Source organism: Aplysia californica, unplaced genomic scaffold (assembly GCF_000002075.1).
Source record: "Aplysia californica isolate F4 #8 unplaced genomic scaffold, AplCal3.0 scaffold00256, whole genome shotgun sequence".
Classification (NCBI taxonomy): domain Eukaryota; kingdom Metazoa; phylum Mollusca; class Gastropoda; order Aplysiida; family Aplysiidae; genus Aplysia; species Aplysia californica.
In genome coordinates, this window is record NW_004797526.1 from 935,106 (window position 1) to 942,291 (window position 7,186).

General features: G+C 40.6%; 1 protein-coding gene across 9 annotated transcripts in view; it reads right to left on the reverse strand.

Moving 5' to 3' along the window:
• The window catches only part of LOC101849621 (zwei Ig domain protein zig-8), a 235,028-nt gene that overhangs the window by 226,179 nt on the left and 1,663 nt on the right, over positions 1-7,186 (reverse strand). The window contains exon 1 of one of the 9 annotated variants that reach the window (XM_035970353.1): positions 5,224-5,332. The exons of the other annotated variants lie outside the window; for them this stretch is intronic. The gene's annotated coding sequence lies outside the window, so the exon portion shown is untranslated. Of the gene's footprint in view, positions 1-5,223; positions 5,333-7,186 lie in introns of those variants that run through there. 9 annotated transcript variants of the gene reach the window in all.

A 7,186-nucleotide genomic window follows, 5' to 3' on the forward strand; every position in this document is an offset into this window, starting at 1 on the left:
GTGTGTGATGCTGTGTGTGTGTGTGTGTGTGTGTGCATGCATGCGTGCGTGAGTGAGAGAGTTGCTTGCTTGCTTGTGTGTATCTGCACGAGTGCGCACACACTCACATTCATGCACGTACACACTCCTCACACACACACACACACAAGCGCACAAACTCTTCTATGTCTGTCTTTCTGTCTGTCTCCCTCTCTCTCTCTCACTCACACACACACACACACAAGCGCACAAACTCTTCTATGTCTGTCTGTCTGTCTGTCTGTCTCCCTCTCTCTCTCACTCACACACAAACACACATACCAAAAACACGCGCGCTCACACACACACAGCACTACACACACACACACACACACACACACACACACACACACACACACACACACACACACACACACACACGCACACAGGATATCAACTGACTCCGCCTTTGCTAATCGGAAATTGACCCGTGTATTTTAACGTGAATTGCCCCTGTCTTTAACTCGAGCTATTTTCTAATCCATTTTATAATTTGGTATCCGATTTTTATTCATAGCAACAAAGCAAGGTTTCCTTTTTATAGCCCAGCATTCAAAATAACACCCAGCAAACCAAATTCAAGCAGTATGAATAACTTCATTCACTTTGACAAAAACTGGCTTGTTTCATGATTTATTCCCATAAAAAATTCTAATCACTCCTGATTATGTTTCTTAGACTAAAAATAGACCCTCATCCAAATTCCATTTCACTTTTACAGTCATATCAAGATTTGTAAAAATCTATTCTCGTCTTGACGCTTTTTCGACCAATTTAGCATCAATGATATAATGCAGTTCAAAGATACGCTACGGCATGAAGTTTACAAAAAAAATCAATCAAAAAAAAAAAAAAGATAAAAACTTAAATTATAAGAAAATTAAAAAGACAAAACAACCCCCCCCCCCCAAACAAAACAAAACAAAACAAAAACATCAAACAACAACAAAAAAACAAACAAAAAACAAAAAATAAAACCGCTGATTCTTTGACCGATGACCCGCGATCACAGGTAAGACAATAAATATGTTCTGACTTGGGCGTGCAGTTTTTAAGTAACCAGCCCACAGGCACTTTGGCCCCCGCTGACCGGAATTCCTTTTCATTAACAACGGCACTGCTTGGTCTCCTAACAACGGAATTCGGTCGGCAGTAACTGGCTGGGTGGTAGATACTGGGTGGAGTTGAGAAAGGCCGGATCATAGCTGTGGACGGGATCTTTTAGCCTGACCAGTTATACAGCAGGACTTCCGCGCGCTTTGTTAAAAAGTGTACTCTTTCAAACTGGCGTGAATTTGAATAAACAATAATATTGTAATGTTAGAATTGTTTGTTTCTTCTCGTAGTATAGCAGCGGAGGCAGCATTAAATCTTTGAGCACACGCCTTTTGGTGACAAGACAAAGTTTGAAGTCTTGCTGCTTTGCAGCACTTAAAAAAGAATTCTGCTTGATTTTCCCTTCACTTAAAAAGGCAGACGTCAGCGTTCATACTATGAAATATTATGCAAATCATAGGTCATAACTTTGCCTTTGGTCGTCTACAGATAAGACACGTGTCTATAATATTTTCTTGTACCTTAAAGAGTTAAGAAAGGTTCAGACAAGGAGACCCATCTCCCCCCCCCCACCACCCCCCCCGAGGCCAGTCATATTCAGTCTTCCACTTAATTTTATTATGCTCACAAGAATCGCTACGTTCCAAATCATTCCTTTTTAACCACAGAAATTTAGCTCTCCGCCGAATGGACAGTATTCCAAGCTTAGAGCGACTAAAGACTCAACGTGCCAGTTTATTATTGTTGAAATGTAAGAGTTATCTTCATCTTTGTGTTCCCGTTCTGCTGGCAGCTGGTTCTTCAACCTGTAATGCACCTGGTTTTTACGTATAATGCGACAGTTTTTCCTACTTATTCGTTGTGTCCCTTTCTTTTAAGCAGCCACATTCCGATTTCGAAGGTACTCTATATTTTTATACTGACTAGAGTATTTTTCGTTTTGGTGGGAACGTATTTTAAACTTTGCGCGTGTGGCGGCCGAAGCTTACTCTTATCGATTTTAGGACCACCAAGGGAGGGATCTGTAACTTGCACCCGTGACTTCCGAGGTTTTTTACGCTTATCCGAGAAGACTAGGTGTTCCTTCTTGCTTACCCTAGGATCAGGGGTGTGGCTGAAAGAAAGCAATATAACGGAGCCAAGAGTAGTGGTAGAAAGAGTCAGGGGTAACGGAGAGAGGAACAGAGGAGTTCGGGGATGATGAGAGAAAGTGAAGATGGGGGCAGATGACAGAACAGGATTAGAGAACAGGAAAAGAGGACAAAGAAGAAAATTGTAGAGAGTGAATGATTTTGTTGGTGGTTGGCTTCGATCCAGGTATCTTTTGACAGAGAGACAAACACTGTACCTACTCTAGACCACATGAGCCTACCCCCCCCCCCCCCCCCCCCCCAAGAGAGAAAGAGTAACTTTCATTTCTCGCGTCCAATAATATAGCAGTGTTTGTCATCTTACTGTCTGCCCGTGTCTGTTCAAGTCTCCATCTATGGTTTGTGTTTTTCCTATAACTGTTTGCCTCGTGTTTGTGTATATGGCGATGGACGTGATATTCTATAGCTACCCTTTGTTTCAGTAATTCTCGTCGCGGGTATGAAGCGTGCCATTAGCTAGACTGGTATCATTCTGGGCTATGGTACATTACTCTTACCTCGATTCCCCAATGAAGCGTTCTCGCGGCATAGTTATTGAGGAGATTTTAAGGTTCGTCACCTGTTTGACTTAGTCCCATTGAAGACAGGCGTTAAATTCAAAGGTACTTTATCTTTATTAAAAAGTTCATTCTTAAAAGGCGTGCTAAACAAAACACACCAGATAGACATGTCTGGTAGTCGACATGTCTGGTAGTACATTTTTATTCGTTATCTACATGCACTCCCCCATGTTGATACAATGACGAACTTTTTAAAAACCGTCTGAATTTTGAGATAAGGCAAATTTTATGTATTTATCTAAAGTAAACAGGGAATTATCTTCGTTTGCTGACAAACTTATCATTAGCATGAGGCCACCAGGTAGTGTCTGCTGTCAATGAACAGAAAATGTTGAACATGAAGTAACCTATACGATTAGCAGAATATTATGTATTTGGTGTCGTCTTTCTTTCTCCGCGCAGTACTCTAGCACTTACTGAAAACATTAAAATTTCCATGTGTTTAGAATTACTCATGACATTCGTGAAACACACCCCTGAAAAGTCATTTCCGTGACATTGCAACTTGGGACATTGCAGCGACTGTAATTACCTTGGATATTTATGTACCATTGTAGAGGGGTGTTCATGATAATGGAAAGTGATCATAGCCAACATGTTACATTGACTGGAGAAGTAATCGCGCTGTAGACAATGTCCTTGTTAGATTCTTTAGTTTTCATGTTGTGGCATTAGGTATCAGTTTGCCGTATCTTTTCTCGCTTACTTTTCTGAAAAAATAGTTTTAACTTAAGCCTGGAAAGTACACAAAGAGGAAATCGTCTCATGTACATCATTACAACGAGGCTAGTTAGGCAAAGAAGTGGGGGAAAGGGGAGGGGGAGGGGAGTTGAATTTCAAAAAATTGTGAGGGATTTTGGTGAAATCGAGCGCTCGTTTAAATAATGAAATTGAAGAAATAGGCACTTTTCCACCAGTTTCGCAATTTTTATAGCATTTTTTTGGCTTAACACCTTTCGGTTTTATATAAAAACACATTTACATGTGATTTTCACAGACAAACAAAATATGTAATTTTATCGTTTTCAAGGACTCTCAAACTTTTGAAATTGTAAAACCTTTTTCTCGCTGATTTTATAACTCAAACCGGGCGACCCCTCCTCCTTCAATCGCAAATATCTTGACTTCTCCTCAAGTCAGATAGGTAATTTTTTCATTGAAAGCAACAAAAATAAAAAGACTTTAAGATGATACCCATAACTCCAAATGCCACCAAACCGACGAGAGTCTGATTCCACGGCGTCATGACAGAAATGTGTTTCCTCCTCCCCCAAGACATCCTCTAAGAAAGAAACTGTTTCCTTTGCCAATCTAGCAGCAATCTATTTGAAGGGAATGATTACAGGCAAAAACATTGACAAAACAAAAACAACCTTGTATTTTAAGAGTTCCAGGAGAGCGCTTCTCGCCTGCCGATTAATTCTTCCCATTCGCATTTTATTGTTTTTATGACATGTTCACCCCTCAATATTAGTTCTAACGCCAGGGTTATCTCAAGTCATAGCGTATTATTGATCGTTGGGTCTTAGAGCCTAGCGCTGGGGATATATAATGTTTAATATATATATATATATATATATATGTATGTGTGTGTGTGTGTGTGTGTGTGTGTGTGTGTGTGTGTGTGTGTGTGTGTGTGTGTGTATGTGTGTGTGCATGTGCGTGTTTGTGTTTGTGTGAGTGTGTGTATTTGTCAAAATAATTATTTAAAAAACTTTGATAACATTTTGTTATGGACGCACCCTGTGTGTACTCCTCTGCAGACTCTTAGGTAAGGTTAGTGAACAGCTTTTTGGGAATAACTGAAAACACAATTTAGGTCCCCTGTTTTTAACTCTTTGAAAAATCAAGTTGAAAATTACACGCTTTGGCTGAACTGGAAATGCAGAATGTCTCCCTTTTTCATAATTTTGCAGACTAATAAAAACCAGAACAAACAAAACCTGCCCTAACAAGAACTATCATCATCTCATCCCCCCCCCCCTTTCCCCTCTCAGTTCCGCGAAACAGCGTTTGGTACCTTTATGTTCCATGTTAGTCGGAACAAGGATAATTTTATGACGCTATGAATAACCTCTAAGTGCTAATGTCAAATTTACTGCTGTGTCCTCGACAGAACTTAAATAGGTCAATTAAAAACTGATAACAAGACAGTCTAACATCGGGACCTGGCTAAATCGATAGGCAGGCAGACAGACAGACAGACGAAAGACAGACAGAGCGACAGAGGGAGAGAAAGAGAGAGACAGAGGGAGAGAGAGAGGGAGGGAGAGAAAGAGAGAGAGAGAGAGAGAGACACAGAGAGAGAGAGAGAGAGAGAGAGAGAGAGAGAGAGAGAGAGACAGAGACAGAGACAGAGAAAGAGAGACAGAGAAAGAGAACGTTACAAGGAGATAAGGCACTGAATAGTTCGACATGAAAAGTTAGAATTCAAGTACCACAAAGCTGTTAGATTGCCAAGGGATCAAGGAGTTCTTGAAGGCAACGTCCTGAAGGTTTCAGGAGACTGCTGCGTCAGCAATCCTCTTCGACAACCCTACTGCCAACCATACACGAAAACATTGAAGTGAATACAAATATGTAATCCAGAACATACAAAATGATCAGAGGCAAAGTAATATATCTATGTCAGATATATCGTTCCTGGGCGTTGTTCCCACATAGTAAGTAGTAAGTGGAGGTTGGAGCCAACAACAACAACAAAAAAAAAAAAAGGAAGAAAAAAAGAAGAAGCAAAAACAAAAACAAAAAAACAAACAAAAACAAAACAAAACAGAAAAGGATCAACGGCGCCGAAATGATAATAATAATATGCTGTTTGAGAAGGCTCTTCACAACGAACGGACACAATAATATAACAAATGCCAGCTTACTCAAAGCAATTCACAAAGATCAGGGGCTCTTGACTCCCTCGAGAAGATGAAAAATGAGTTATTAAGGACATGCTATATGGGCATCTTTTTTGTAATATTACGGAGACGTCGCAAAGGCCAAGGTAAACTTCCGGACTCGTATTCGTGAGATTGTGGGTTCGGAGGTTCGAGTTCTACTTGGCTCTGTCCGTTCGGAGATGGACGTACAACTAGAAGGTCCGACATCTTAAATAATAGAGCTGGGCGAAGACTCGATTCCGGAACCGATCCCCACGATGAATGCTATGGGAGAAAAGTTCCGACTCCTTTTTACGTAAACCAACGGTTACCAGTCCATTCAATAATAACAATCATCTTCTTTAAAAAAAGAAATTGTTTTGGAAAAATGAAAGTTGATGCCTCGAAGTGTTCCGAAATCAAGGTTATCTTAAATCTTGTAGATGTTCGGAGCCAACCAGATAACCACTGGAAGAAATCACTTTATTAGAAAGTAAGTAATTGGGTTCGGAGTCGATTCCTACGATTCCTCCTAGCTTTTAATAATCGGGAACCTAGCCGCCCAACCCTATTAAATAATAACCTGACAGTCTTGACGATACCATTTCACCGTTTCCCAAAGGCAAAGAGAGAATAAAAAGCAGCAGACCTATAAAGTCTTCTTACGTCGGCAACATGTCCGGCTGAACCCTGGGAACGAAGAACGAGGTCCCACGTGAAGCAAAGGACATAGATGAGAAGAGACGTACGATGAGACGTGTTCCAGGAACAGTTACTGTCAGGCATAATGATGCGTGGGTGACATGTGGCAGGTTCAGTCAGCCTATACGCTAAACATACTATCATAGTATTATTTTTTTAAATACGGTACTCACAGAATCACACCCAGGAGGCTTGTCAATTAACAATACTTAGAGTATACGCAACAACATTAGATAGTAAATTGTAAAAGGTTGTGCCCCTATGTGCAGTGTAAATCGGACTGCCTTCGACCTTCTTGTCACTCTGACCCGCGCTGACTGAGACACGCTATCGTAACAGTAATGGATTATTGTTAGATGAGAGAATCGAACTCGCGCTTTCTGCGAGATGTAGCGAATATACAAACTGTTGCCCCACAGGCGCTGGCAATAGCGTAGTTTCGAAACACATGCTTATTTAAAAAGGGTGTTAAAACACAACTAGACACTAATGTCAAATTAATGTATCTGTGTGTGGGTTGTATTTCCTGATTGTTCTATAAATTATATTATTATTGATTCATTCTGCTCATTCATCCACTAAGACCAATAGACTCTATTTCTCTCGGTGTACTTGAGAACGTTTGTTCTCTGTCATCACTCCTTTTGCAATATTTTTTTCCTCAAGCATAGAGACGTTCTACATCAATGGTGAAGGTCGAATTTCACTTTTGTATAATACAGAAACAGCGCGCTCACTCATGCGTGCACACACGTGAGTATGTGACTGAGAGAGAGAGAGAAAGAGAGAGAGAGAGAGAGAGAGAGAGAGAGAGAGAAAACAGAAGGCT